General features: G+C 55.8%; 1 protein-coding gene across 4 annotated transcripts in view; it reads right to left on the bottom strand.

Moving 5' to 3' along the window:
• CALN1 (calneuron 1) overlaps positions 1-14,190 on the bottom strand; it is a 176,668-nt gene that overhangs the window by 138,842 nt on the left and 23,636 nt on the right. Inside the window, exon 1 of one of the 4 annotated variants that reach the window (XM_058037503.1) lies at positions 6,190-6,253. The exons of 2 other annotated variants lie outside the window; for them this stretch is intronic. The gene's annotated coding sequence lies outside the window, so the exon portion shown is untranslated. Of the gene's footprint in view, positions 1-4,717; positions 4,981-6,189; positions 6,254-14,190 lie in introns of those variants that run through there. One more of the 4 variants, XM_058037502.1, reaches the window with a different exon arrangement.

The following is a 14,190-nucleotide window of genomic DNA, read 5'->3' as shown; positions in this document are numbered from 1 at the left end:
AGAAAATTCCCTGGGAGCTGGGAGGGCTGGAGCCACCAGCACACAGAAATGAGCAGAAGGGAATTAGAGACAAGGGCAACTCCAACACTGGAATAATTTTATATAAACTGGGGTGGATTGTGGTGTGAGATTGCAACCAAGATCCACTCCCAGCACTTCCCTGCAAACACCCAGGGCCAGCAGCTTCCTTGGAAAAGCACCCTCAGACACAATGGCCCAGATTCAAGGGGATGCAAGGAGGATACCAGGCTGCTGGGAGAGGGTAAGCAGACCCAAAGGGAGACCTGTCCCCCCAGAGTGCCCAGAGCAACCAGGCTGGGGCTGTCACTGCCAGGCATGGGCTGTGGGGACAAAGGCTGCAGGGGCTCTTGTGCCAATGGCTCCACTCCTGCAGACACTGGCAATGTCAACTGCCCTGGACACACAGCACTGCTGCCAAAGGTGGTCTGTGTGTCCGTCCATCCATCCATCATCCATCCATCCATCCATCCATCCATCCATCCATCCATCCATCCATCATCCATCCATCCCCATCCATCCATCCATCCATCCATCCATCATCCATCCATCCATCCATCCATCCATCCATCCATCCACCCATCCATCCATCCATCCATCCATCCATCCATCCATCCATCATCCACCCATCCATCCATCCATCCATCCATCCATCCATCCATCCATCCATCCATCCATCATCCATCCATCCATCCATCCATCATCCATCCATCCATCCATCCATCCATCCATCATCCATCCATCCATCATCCACCCATCATTCATCCATCATCCACCCATCCATCCATCCATCCATCCATCCATCCATCCATCATCCACCCATCCATCCATCCATCCATCCATCATCCATCCATCCATCCATCCATCCATCCATCCATCCATCCACCCATCCATCCATCCATCATCCATCCATCCATCCATCCATCCATCCATCCATCCATCCATCATCCATCCATCCATCCATCCATCCATCCATCCATCCATCCATCCATCCATCCATCCATCCATCCCCTGCTCTGTGTGGGGTCACTGGGATCACTGGGCCCTTTCCAGGGCCAAACCCCAGAGCTCTGGGCACTCCCAGCCCATGGGGGAGCCCCTCACCATCCCTGATTCCCCAGCTCCTGTCAGGGAGAGCGGGCTCAGCCTGTGCTGCTCTCCCTGCAAGCTCCTGCTCCTGGGAAGACCCAGTGGAGCTGTTCCAGGAACCCCAGGGATCATTTCCTGCTGGAGCAGTGTTGGGCTCTCAGGGTGGCACAAATTACAGCATCCTTATTTTTATTTCAGCCTTTATTTGAAGGGAACGTACGAGAGAAATCTGACGCTGGCTGGGCCTGGAAGCCACAAGCACTCTGTAAACAAGGTCTGCTCTGAGATTTCCATGTTTCTTCCTGAAACACCAGGAGAACCAGCAGCACTGGCTAATTGGAAACAGCTACAGAGACTTTCATTCTCTTGTTTTTTTCTGGGATTTGCTCTCGGGCTGGCTCTTCCCAACCTTAATACCTGGCAGGGTTGATCAACTCTTTGGAATGTCATTTGCATAAGGGTTGATGTGCTAAGGAGAAATCACTGCCCTGGAGAGGCCAGGGATGTCCAGGGGAAAAGGAGAGAGACCATTTCTCCTTGAGTGCTGCTTTAAAAGGGGTCAGAGCAGAGCCTCTGACCTGAATGAATAAACAGACCCCAAGGAACACTTTACTGTGACATCCTTGGGAGCCTCTGGACACGTCCCCAAACCCTTGGGGACATTTGCCAACCAGCAGCAGAGACACGTGTGGGTATTCCAGCCCTGCCCTCGGGGGCACAGCATCCCTGGAGGCAGCAGCACCTCAGCTCCTGTGCTGGGACAGGCTGGGACAGGCTGGGAAAGGCTGGGACACCTCAGCTCCTGTGCTGGGACAGGCTGGGACACGCTGGGACACCTCAGCTCCTGTGCTGGGACAGGCTGGGACAGGCTGGGAAAGGCTGGGACACCTCAGCTCCTGTGCTGGGACACGCTGGGACACGCTGGGACAGGCAGCAGCACCAGCAGGGCTCACCCAGGCCGGGTTTTCCTCCTCAGTTTGCCCAAGGCTTGGCAGGAAGGGTCTCAAAGAGCTGAGCCCTGCACACCCTGAGCCTCTTCAGGCTCCTGCAGCTCCTCAGCTCCGGGAGCCTGTGCCCCCCTGAGCCCTGCAGAGCCCTGGGCAGGAACAGGGCACAGACCCTGGGATTGGGGCTGGCATGGAGGAAGCCAGGCTGGATTTGTGCAGGGCACCTTCCCACCACTGAATGCATCCCAGCTCCTCGGGCTGCCTCACGTTCTGGTTCAACAGGAGAGGAGATGCACACAGATGTGCTCCCTGCTGTCACCTGTGTGTCTGCAGGAGCTGTCACCTGTGCCAGGCACCCTGCAGGACACCCAGTGACCACGGGCAAGCCCCACTGCCCTGCCCTGCTCACATTTTAACCTTCCAAAGCCCTGCTGCAGGGAAGGACCTCAGAAAAAGGCAGGGAATGCAGGAGGGTGAGGAAAAGGGCTCAGAGAGTCCCAAAGCAGCTCCTCCAGCAGGCACCACTCACTGCTGGGGTTCAGACATGAACCCACTGGGCCCTGCCACCCCACTGGGCAGTGTCCCCACCCCAGGGACAGCCACCAAAACTGCAGGGATGCCAGCACAAGAGGGAATGGCTCCAGGCATGGAGCAACACAGACCCAGCTGGGTGAAATGCTGGGTAGTGCCTGGGAAAGGGAGGGCCAGGAAAGGTCCAGGACCAAAAACGGGCCTGGAAGCCCCAGCTAGGGCAGACCTGAGGACAGCAGACAGATATCTAAGGGACAGACCTGAGGACAGCACACAGATGTTTGAGGGACAGACCTGAGGACAGCAGACAGATGTCAGAGGCACAGACCTGAGGACAGCATTCAGTGCAGATGTCAGAGGGACAGACCTGAGGACAGCAGACAGATATCTAAGGGACAGACCTGAGGACAGCATTCAGTGCAGGTGTTCCAGGTCTGCTGTTCTCCTGCTGTAAAAATGCAAATGAAGGATGCCCAGCAAGCCTCCACAAGCTGATGTTAAGTTCAAGGAATGAGAGGGCACTTTTAGAACCACCCACTGAATTTCTTCACATCCTCCAGGTCCTGCCATGGACTCCAGGTTCAGCAGACTAAATCCAGACTGTGGTTTTTATTACCACTGCTTAATGTCTTTATTCTGAGAACCATTTTCACATGTTAGTGCTTTTATCAAAGGAGGCTGCAGTTAATTAAAAGCAGACCTTTAAACCAGTTTGTTTCTATTGCCCTTTTTTCATGATAACCCAAGAACTATTGCATAATACCCAGGATTTACTTGAGTTTCTGCCTCACACTTTTAACACTAACCACATTCACAGGTTAAAAGCACAATTAAAGCCTCCCCAGCCTGGCAAAGCTCTGCCATATGATCAATTCCCAGTACATCATTACCTGGGGACTGGATGAACTGAATAAAACTGACTTGGTCTTTTTACACAACATTAAAAACCCTCTCAGTTCACCTCAGGAAGGCACCTGGCTACAATGAATGCTCCCAGACCCTTCTGACATTCCCAGCATTTTCTGAAAAGGCTCTGCCTGTCTGAATTTGCATCTCCTCATAGATTGCCTGCCATATTTCATCCCAAATCAATAAAAGCTCTGTGAGCACAGATGTAAAATGATGGTGGAGGGTATTTCTAGTCCAAGGAGTTTCTCAATGCGTATTTTGCTCAGTTCACCACAACTCTGGAAGACAAAACATGCACGGCACCATCACTGCACGGGTCAAGCCACGATTTTGCTTGGAAATGAGGACATTTCAAAGGAAACACGACGGGAAAGTTGCATTGCTCTGAACTGCCAGGGGCAGGGGGAGCCGCACGGGACCGGCCATTGCAATGGGACTGGCGGGGCTGGGGCAGGGCAGCTCGGACAAGCAGCCCCAAAAATGCTGTTTCTAAGCCCATCTGTGGTTACAGAGGTGCCGAGGGATGGAAGGGATGGGCTGCATCAGCAGAACCCTCGAGCACATCGCGATTGGGCAGAACCTGCCTGGAAATGGAGCCAAGGAGGGGGAACCAGGCTCAGCCCCGCTCCCCCATGGGTGAGGCAGGCAGGAAAGAGATCGGGGTTAAATTTCCCTTTGTGCCTTTTGCTCTGTGTTCATCGGGGTTTTTTCTCCTTGCAAGCCAAGTCGTGCCCTGGGCTGGATGGCAGAGAGCCGCTCCCGAAGCGCTTTTGTTCCTGCTGAAACCCCCTGCCCCACCGAGAACTCAGGGGAAGGCGCTGTGGGAGCCGGGCGAGCTCAGCACCCTCCCGAGGGATGGAGGAGCAGAACGCAGCTCCTGCAGGACAAACCCACCCCAGGGAGAGCCCTGCACCCCCGGGAGCCTCACCCCGAGCAGGACCCCCCATTCCCGCTGGGATTGTGCCGCGCAGACCCCTCCGGGCACAGCCTTTATCCACAGGTGCAGTGCAGAGAGGATCTGGTTACAGGTCCAGAGCATCCTCTGAGCAAAGAGCCGAGCACCCACCGAGACTGCCCGGACTGAGAGGGTGAAGCGTCCCCATCAAACCCTTCCCGGGAGCAGAGTCCCACGCATGCATTCCTGGGGAAGGGGAGCGTGCAGAGACCCGCGAGGAGCCAGCTGGAAAATTCCCTGCTAAAGAGCTGGCAGTGGGAGCTCTTACCTGCTCGGATTTGTATTCCCAGCTAGCGGCACACCTACAGCCCCAGGCTCTCAGGGGGCATCGCGGGGGAGCCGATTGCTGCAGGTCATGGGTGTGTACAGCCAGAAGCGCAAAAAAACCGACCCAAAACAACCCCCCCAGAATCCCCCAAAAGCCACGACATGACCCAAATGAGATCCCTGCAACGGCTGCCTCGTTACAAGCAAGATGAGATGAAGGAGGGGTTTTTACTTGCTCTGAGGCATCATATGGAGCTTAATCACAGCAGTTACGTATTGGGTTCTTTTGGCCTTCAATCAAGTGTGTCATTTCGGTGGCAGCTGCCTACGTGATGCTCGCACCCTGGGCGCTCCAGTCCTGTGCCACTGCCGGCCTTGTGCAGCTATTCTACCGCTCAACAACGGGCAAATTCCATTCCCCGGGCTGCGGGAAGCTCCTCCTGTAGTCCAGCGAGCCCCTGGAGCCAGCCAGGATCACACACCTCTCCTCCGGTGCCCAGAGCCCACCGCAGCGCCCGTCCCGCTCTCATCTCCCGGCACGGCCCATCCGTGTCCCGAGGACTCGCAGCACTCCCAGAGCCACCGGGAGGGGACACGGCTCGCCAGGCGCTAAGGGGGAGGCAGCTGCTCCATGGAAAACAGAGAAACTTGGTGGGTGGGAAAGGTCTGAGGAGCTGCTGAGTAACCGCGGAAGGGCTCGGGAGGAGCCGACTCAGCTCCAGCCCCGCTGCAGCCCCGGGGATGCTCCGGGGGGGAAGCAGGAGGCGAGCGCTGCAAATCAGGTGTTGGAGCTGCTGACTGAATCAGCTGAAAGCAGCCGGGGCTGGGCTCGGAGCGGCTCCGAGCGGGCAGCGGGGGTCGGGCAAGACTCTGCCCCGAGCACTTCGGCTGCCGACAGCGGCATCGGGAGGTGTTTGGGGCCGGATTCCTCCGTCAAGTGCATTTGTTGGGTTTGACACATTGATAAGGACCCGTCCATTCAAACAGATGGCGGATGCTCCCTCTGCTCCGGGATCTGGGATCTGCACCCGTGTCCGGCTCCCCGAGAGCAGAACACCGCATAGACACCGAGCTCTCATTACATCACCCGCTACGGACGAGCAGGGGGCCAGCAAGCGAATTAAAAAGGTTTTCTGGGCAGCCCAAGTGCTGTTGTGCCGCTCCATGGCAACTCCACAAACACGCGTGTGAGCGCCCACAGCCGCACAGCGCCGGCTCGGGGGGCACGGCCGCGGATCCGTGTACCGAGGGGAGGGGATGAGCATCCCGAGCATCCCGAGCATCCCCCCACGGCCTCCCTCGGGGATGGCTCGGCTGCCGGCCCGGCTGAGCCCCAACAGGTTCCCGGTGTACCGCGGTGCCCCCGGGCCGGGGAAGGGAGGGCGCTGCCGGCTCCCTGCGAGCCCTCCCTCCGTCCCCGCCCGGCCGGGGGACAGCCCGAGCTCTCCCCATGCTCGCCAGCTCCTCACTCACCTCTCCACCAGCCGGCTCCTCCGCCACAGGTTCGCTCGGCTCCACTGTCCCCCCCCCGCCCCTCCAGATCGCTCCCAGACGAGTTATTGAGAGGAGGATGGAGGGAGGCGGCACACAGAGATCTGGGCGGTGGGGATGGCGGAGCGCGCGAGAGAAAAAAATAATATAAAAAAAAAAAACCACCGAGCGAAGGGATGAAATCAAACCAAAGAAGCGAAGAAGCGGACTGAAGGGAGGCGATGCAGGAGCAGGAGGAGCAGGAGAGCGGCGCGGCGCGGCAGCCCCGGCTCAGCGCCCCATGGCCGGGAGCGCAGCCCCGAGCGCAGCCCGAGCCCCGCCGCGCCGCGCCGCTCCCCCGGCCCGGCCAGGGACCACCCTCCCTCCGTCCGCCGGCAGCCCTGCGGCGCGGCCCCGCTAACCCCTTCCTCGCCGGGCTCCCCCGGCCCCGGCCCCGGCCCCGGCCCCGGCCCCGGCCCAGCCCGGGCGGGGATGCTGCGCGCAGGGAGCGGCCCCGGGCAGGGCAGGGCCCGCGAACGGGGGAGCCGCTCTGGGGACCGAGCCCCCCTCGGCACGTTCCGTCTGCAGGTCTGCTCTCGGCAGGGAGCGGGGTTAAGCCGCCGGTTCCTTTTTTAGAAGCACGGAATGGCTGTTTGGAAGAGACCTCCAGGATCAAGTCCAGCCATTGCCCCCAGGCCACCAGTGACCCCCGGCCCCAAGTGCCACGTCCATCCCTCCAGGGACGGGGACATCACCACCTCCCTGGGCAGCTGTGCCAGTTGCTGACCACCCTTTCCATGAAGGAATTTCCCCAAAATCCCCCCTGAGGCTGCCCTGGCCCAGCCTGAGGCCGTTCCCTCTGCTCCTGTCCCTGTTCCCTGGAGCACAGCCCGACCCCCCCGGCTGTGCCCTCCTGTCAGGAGCTGTGCAGAGCCACAAGGGCCCCCTGAGCCTCCTCTGCTCCAGGCTGAGCCCCTGCCTAGCTCCCTCAGCTGCTCCTGGGGCTCCAGACCCTTCCCTTCTCTGGACACACTCCAGCCCCTCAGGGTTTCTCTTGTGAGAGGCCCAAGATTGCCCCAGCACTGGAGGTGCCCCAGCAGTGCCAGCACAGGGCACAGTCACTGCCCTGGTCCTGCTGGCCACACCAGTGCTGATATTGGTCAGAATGGCCTTAGACTTCTTGGCCAGCAGCAGTGGAGTAGAAGAATCCACAGCTGCAGGTGCGTCCTATGCTCTGTGTGCACAAACTGTGCTGCTCCCTGCACCCAGGGCCCCCAGCCTGCCTGGCCCCACGGGCAGAGCCACATCACCATCCCAGGGGCTGGGTTTCTGCCCTGGGGAGGAGGAGGTGCCTGCAGGAGTGCCCTTCTCCCAGCCACATCTCCCCTTTCCCTGCTGCAGTCACCTTCAGCTGGCAGCAGCACTCAGTGGAGCTGCCTTGGCTGCCCAGCTCCTGTTGGAACGCTCTGAGGCACACAGCCCTTGGATCCCTGCCTGGCACCAGCACAGCCCCTGACCCCGGGGACAGCTGGGCCAGCATGCTCCCAGCAGGGGAAGTTTGGCTGAAACCAATTTGGGCTGAAAGGAAGCAGAGATGCTGTGCTGTGACAGCAGCTGACTGCAGGAGAGGCTCTGATGGGAGCCCAGCACGGCTCAAACTGCCTCAATTGGATCTGGAAAACAGCCTGGAGAGGCACCTGCCATCTCCAGCAACTCCCACAGCCCTGTGTGCATCAAACAAAGCCTGCAGAGTGTGGGTTTTAGGGCTCAAAGGTGTTTAATTCACATCTTGTCTCCCTTGTACTTTTCTGATGTAAAATCCTTCCTGTCTCCTTCCCTTCAGCCTCGCGGGTCATGTGTTCCCCATATTGGGATTTACTGGGATCACAATGAACATGGGCTGCAGCTCAGCACCCAGGGGCAGAGGGATTCTGGCTCTCTGCTCCCTGTGCAGACAAACCCCACAGAAACCCCATCTCCACTGATGTTCAACTCCTTTTGCTCCACCAGCTCAGCTGTCCTGCCCCAGGGGGGATTTCTGCATCCCTCTGCCTGGACATTGCCTGCACGGACATTCAGGAATTCAGCCACGCTCCAAGTCCCTCATAAACCATCAGCTACATCCCAGAGTTTCACCATTTTTATGAAGTTATTGGCATTCAGTGAGAAGATAATCCCTGCTCCAGGAGCAAGGCCCTCAGCACCAGCGCTGGAAGGTGAGTGATGGCACCAAATGTTGTTCCATCAGAATGAGATGCAGATGAATCTCATCCTTTCACTTTTCATTCCTATTTTTTCCCCTTGATCCATGAGAAAACTTTCACCTGCAAGTTCTGTCATCTCCATCTGGGCTGCCTATGTGTATAAATGGGGGCAAACCTCCTCATGTGGGAAAGTTATTCCCTGCCTTTAACTAATTTCCTTTCCTCAGCTCTGGAAAACATTAACCAAAAAGGTCCCCACCTTCATGGCTGAAAACAGTAGCTGGAAAATCCATTAGGCCAATATATTTATTATTAAAATTTCTGAAAGAATTGAGTCCTCATTAATCCCCAAATAGATCCAGAATATCTCCAGGTTGTGTCCATATCAATAGGGACAGCCCGTGGCTCTTTTCCCTTTTTTCTTTGTCACAGTGCAGAGCTGATCACTCCAAACCCTCTGGTTTGCAGCTTCTCCTGGGGCTGAGGGGGGGGGATGGAGCTCTCCAGGAGGATGGGAATCAGCCCTGGGATGTTTGGAATGCACTCCTGGAAATGATACAGCAGAATCAAGAAAACCCTAATGTGAAGCAGGGCAGGCTGCTGTCCCTGCCTGGGGACACTGTGGGTGTCACTCCCAGGGTGACCAGCACTTGCTGAATCCCCCAGGAGCTGCTGAATTCTCCAGGCAGGCTCCTTCCATGGGGCCCAGAAAAGCCACCCCCAAAAGGGCAGGGCAGGGTCCTGGTTTGGGGTCAGGAGCCCAGCGAGGGGTGAGGGACCACGGAGCAGCAGCAGCAGCAATAAAATGGGTGTCCAAAGGGAGGCAGGGCAATCCTGGCCATGGCTCCAGGAGAGCTGTGTGCCTCTCAGAGATCCCTTGCAGCCAAAGGGGAGGCCTGGAGGGCCAAACTTTGAGGTCCCTCGCTGTCAGAACTCAGCACATCCCTCTGGGTGTCCAGAGCTCCTGAGGACCCTGCCTGGGGGCTCAGAGACCCTGGCACACAGCCCAGAACACCTGGGGATTTGACTTTGACCCATGGAGCAAATTACCAGCTTTGTATGAGGACCTGAAAGTCACAGAAGTTTGAATAGTATAATAATAAAATGATCACAGGGTGAAAATGTAGATTGTAAGATTTTTGGTACAGGGGTTATGGGGACAAGAGGAGGAACTTGGGTGTGTCCAGCCTTTCTTCTTCTTCTTGTTCTCCATTTTCTGCAGTGATGTTGGCACTTTGGGATTGGTTTAGAGTAGAAGTGCACTGTCTAACACAGGTGATAGGTATTGGGAATTAAGTGTAAATATGTTATATATAGTTTGCAGTATAAAAGGACAACACAGAGTGCCTGTGGCTGCCCTGCTGAGCAGATCTCCACTGGGCAGAAAGCAAAATTTTATAGATAAGAATTGATAAACAACTTCAAGACTGAAAACTGAAGAGCTCTGACTCGTTCTTCAGACGTGCAGGCCAAAGCACAGACACCCTGCACATCTGGGGCAGCAATTAACAATCCAAAACCCGAGAAAAGTCCTCGATGGGATTAAAGAGCTTTGCTCTGTTAGTCAGGGATGACCCTCTGGAATGAAAAGCCCAGAAAATGGGGAAGGCCCTTGGAGGGGGGAGCTCTGCAATCCTCCCTTCCCCACAGCCCTCAGAGGGGGCTCTGCTCACTCCAGTGTGGGATGTCCTGGGCAACACCCACTGACTGTCTCCAGCTGGGGAGGGCTCAGGAGCCTTTCCCAGCCTCAAGTGCGAGAGGTTTTCCAATCCCCAGCCCACATTTTCAGTATTGCTTAATTCCACCCCGTTATTTCTAATGAAACACTTGATGGAAGGAGTACAATTGCTCCCTAGCCTGGATTTTCATGTTTTAATGGTGCTTAATTATTCCAGGAGAAACTTTTATTTTTCCTTTTCCTCCACCTCGCTTCTGCACTGGATGCTTTCTCCTGGAGTTTAATTAGCACATTTCAGAATGGAATATTGAGATTAAATCACTGCTGGGCGAGCTCTGCTCCAGGATTGATGATCCTTGGGCACAGCTTTTGTTGGAGCTGCCAGCTCAGGCTGTGGATTTATGGATCAGAGGGTTCTTTGGACCGGGAGTGGTGCTGCAGCGGGCTGGGGACATGGGCCAGGCTGCTGGCCTTGATTCCTGTTGGAGAAGATGAAACAGGAAAGCCTTACAAATATGATTGTCTGGCAAAAGATTCTGAGAATATAGAAACTATAAGCGAGATTGAAATGAAAGCAAGCTTTGAGATCCCTCAGTTACTGAACAACTGGAAAACAATGGTGTGGCCAGCTGAAGGTGATCCCCTTTTGATGGAACAACACCCTCTGCTTGCAGACAGGCCCAAGGGTCAGAGCAGACCCTGCAGCTTGGCAGAAGGGGCCCAAAGAGGAGTCTTTAGGGTTTAAAATGTAACACAGGATGGTAATGTAGTGATTCTTATAGGCTGTATGGAAATGCTGTAGGATTTGTATCTTGTACTAGATTGGTTAGTGAGAATCAGAATATTCAACACAGAAGATGATTTATGGTATTGTAACGGGAACTTCACTCTCTTACCTCTTAGCTCTTACTCTTACCTCTTGTCTCTTAGCTCTTACCCCTTTTACTCTCTTACTCTTTTACTCTCTCACCCTCTCACCCTCTCTGCCCCTCTCTTCTCTCAGCCTGCTCTGAGCTGTGTTTGGCAGCTCCCAGCAGGGCCCTGCACCCAGGCCCTTTGCAATAAACCCCAAGTTCCTGCCCTGGCTGCAGAGATCTCTGCTCTCTGTCCACCCCCACCGTCCTACCCCCCGTCAGTCCTACAGGCTCCCCTGCAGCCACAGAAAGGATGGATGAGGGTGCTGGGGGTGGTGTCAGGGTGGGCAGGCCCTGACATGGAGCAGCTGTGGCTGTCCCAGCCCTGGCAGTGCCCCAGGCCAGGCTGGAGCTCCCTGGGACAGTGGGAGGTGTCCCCAGGGCAGGGGTGGCACTGGGTCCCTGTGAAGGGTGGCACTGAGTCTCTTTGAAGGGTGGCACCGGGTCCCTTTGAAGGGTGGCACGGGGTCCCTGTGAAGGGTGGCACTGAGTCTCTTTGAAGGGTGGCACCGGGTCCCTTTGAAGGGTGGCACTGGGTCCCTCTGAAGGGTGGCACCGGGTCCCTCTGAAGGGTGGCACTGGGTCCCTTTGAGGGGTGGCACTGGATCCCTGTGAAGGGTGGCACTGGATCCCTTTGAAGGGTGGCACTGGATCCCTGTGAAGGGTGGCACTGGATCCCTTTGAAGGGTGGCACTGGATCCCTGTGAAGGGGTGGGATTGGATCCCTTTGAAGGGTGGCACTGGATCCCTGTGAAGGGTGGCACTGGGTCCCTGTGAAGGGTGGCACTGAGTCCCTTTGAAGGGTGGCACTGGGTCCCTTTGAAGGGGTGGCACTGGATCCCTGTGAAGGGTGGCACTGGGTCCCTTTGAAGGGTGGCACTGGGTCCCTCTGAAGGGTGGCACTGGGTCCCTGTGAAGGGTGGCACTGGGTCCCTCTGAAGGGTGGCACTGGGTCCCTGTGAAGGGTGGCACTGGGTCCCTCTGAAGGGTGGCACTGGGTCCCTTTGAAGGGTGGCACTGGGTCCCTCTGAAGGGTGGCACTGGATCCCTGTGAAGGGTGGCACTGGGTCCCTTTGAAGTCCCTCCCAACCCAGAGCACCCCAGGTTCCCCCTGGGCAGAGGGGACACCCTGCAGCCCTGCAGGCCCCAGCAGGGCAGGCACAGCCCACAGCAGGGCTGGCACAGCCCACAGCAGGGCTGGCACAGCAGCTCCTCAGCCCCACCATCTGTGGCATCCATGGCAGCCTCTCCCAGAGCCTGGGGCTGGCTGCAAACATCAGATGTAGGCACAGCTCTGGCTCCAGGCCAATCCCTTTCCTGCTGCCTCAAATGCCAGCATTTTGATTCAAGCTCATCTGCAAATGCTAAAAAAGCTGCAGCTTTGCCACAGAGTCCACCCTGGTGGAGCTCACTGAATGGAGACCTTGAGGGAGGGGGAAGATCCCAAACCTTTAATTGTGTTCCCTCACCCAGCTAAAGGCACAGACACCCACAGAGATCTTCTCACAGAGAGGCTCCAAACACTTGTGGCTTCCTTGGGGCCAGGGAACCCTCTGTGGACAGGAATTTTTGCTTACAGCCCTTGCAGGAAGGCTCCTGTGAGGGGGATTATCCCAAAAACTCCCAGCAATGCCCACGTGGGAGAGAAGAACACCTCCAGTTCATGCTGCTGGCTTTGCTCTGGTCACTCAGAGCAGCTCTGGCACAGAGTGCAGCAGAATTTGGTGAGGTTTCACCCTTCAGAGCCCACAGACTGAGCCCCAGCCCCAAAACCAGCAGGAATTCCAGCAGCCAGGGCTGGGGGGGCTCTCTGGGGTTTGTTTTGCTCTTCGAAAGATAGCCCTGTAATTTAGTGACTCATCCATTCTCCAGCCTTTGTTGCTTTTCATTTTCAACATCTTTAAGCTGTTTGTAGAGAATGTGCTTATTTTTAGACTTCCCATCAGGGAGAGGCATCTGAGCTGAGGGAAGAGCTCCATTGAGGCTTTGGTGTCTGGGGTGTTAATGGGCAAATTTCATGCTGGGGAGAGATTTCCTTCCTTTCCTTCCTTTCCTTCCTTTCCTTCCTTCCTTCCTTCCTTCCTTCCTTCCTTCCTTCCTTCCTTCCTTCCTTCCTTCCTTCCTTCCTTCCTTCCTTCCTTCCTTCCTTCCTTCCTTCCTTCCTTCCTTCCTTCCTTCCTTCCTTCCTTCCTTCCTTCCTTCCTTCCTTCCTTCCTTCCTTCCTTCCTTCCTTCCTTCCTTCCTTCCTTCCTTCCTTCCTTCCTTCCTTCCTTCCTTCCTTCCTTCCTTCCTTCCTTCCTTCCTTCCTTCCTTCCCTCCACTGGGAGCAGGAGGGGTTCACAGGCTGTGAGTCTCTGGGGTGCACTGAGCTCTGAGCCCCTGGAGGGAGGAGGAGGAGGATGGATGCAGGGAAAACCAACAAATCTTGGGGCATCAGGAATAAACAGGCCTCAGGATCTCAAATCATCCTTATCAAACCTGCAAATCCCTGTCCATAGTCAGAAATTCTCTGTCCCATGGCACAGGCTGGCAGCAGGAAGGGCAAAGGGGGAGAGCAGCCCTCAGCCAAGAGCCAACCCCCATTTCTCCCCACTACAACAAATCATGAAGAGTTTTGAGTATTTCTGCCTAATTCAGATTTGTTTGTTTTTTCTTTTTAAAAGCAATGTTTTTATTTGAAAAAAGAAGCTTTTGCTTTCCAAAAAATTGACAAAACAGAAGATGCTTTTGGAGTTAATGAATAGGTTTGGGGTTGGGTTGGTTTTGTGAAGTCTGACACCTCCTCATTTTGGTTTGCAGCTCCAAATTCTTGTGGGGAGCTTTAAAATGAAAGGAAATTTCAAAATGAAAATTGGCTCCGTAGCACACCGAGCCAGGCATCTGATCAGAAAAAAAGAGGAAAAAAAAAAGCCCAATCCTGCCTGCTTCTTTCTTTCTTTCTTTTTTTTTAAATTTAATTAAGTCAATGGAGAACGGAAAGGCCTCAAATGAAAACCACACTGGCCCCAAACGTCTCCAAGGCTCCAGATGTGAATTCCTGCACCTTCTGCTGGCGAGCACATCCTGGCTGTCCTCCAGCACTCGGGCACAGCCCCTGCTCAGGAAGGAGAGCAGGACCCAGGGATGGCCTGGAAAAGGGCAGGAGGTGGCTGCAGTCCATGCCTGGAATGTGGGATCATCCAGAGCTGAGCTCAGCTCTCAGGGCACA

The sequence above is a fragment of the Melospiza georgiana genome, chromosome 19 (assembly GCF_028018845.1).
Source record: "Melospiza georgiana isolate bMelGeo1 chromosome 19, bMelGeo1.pri, whole genome shotgun sequence".
NCBI lineage: Eukaryota > Metazoa > Chordata > Aves > Passeriformes > Passerellidae > Melospiza > Melospiza georgiana.
Note: the sequence above shows the minus strand (reverse complement) of the source record. Positions and strands in the feature narration are given on the sequence as shown.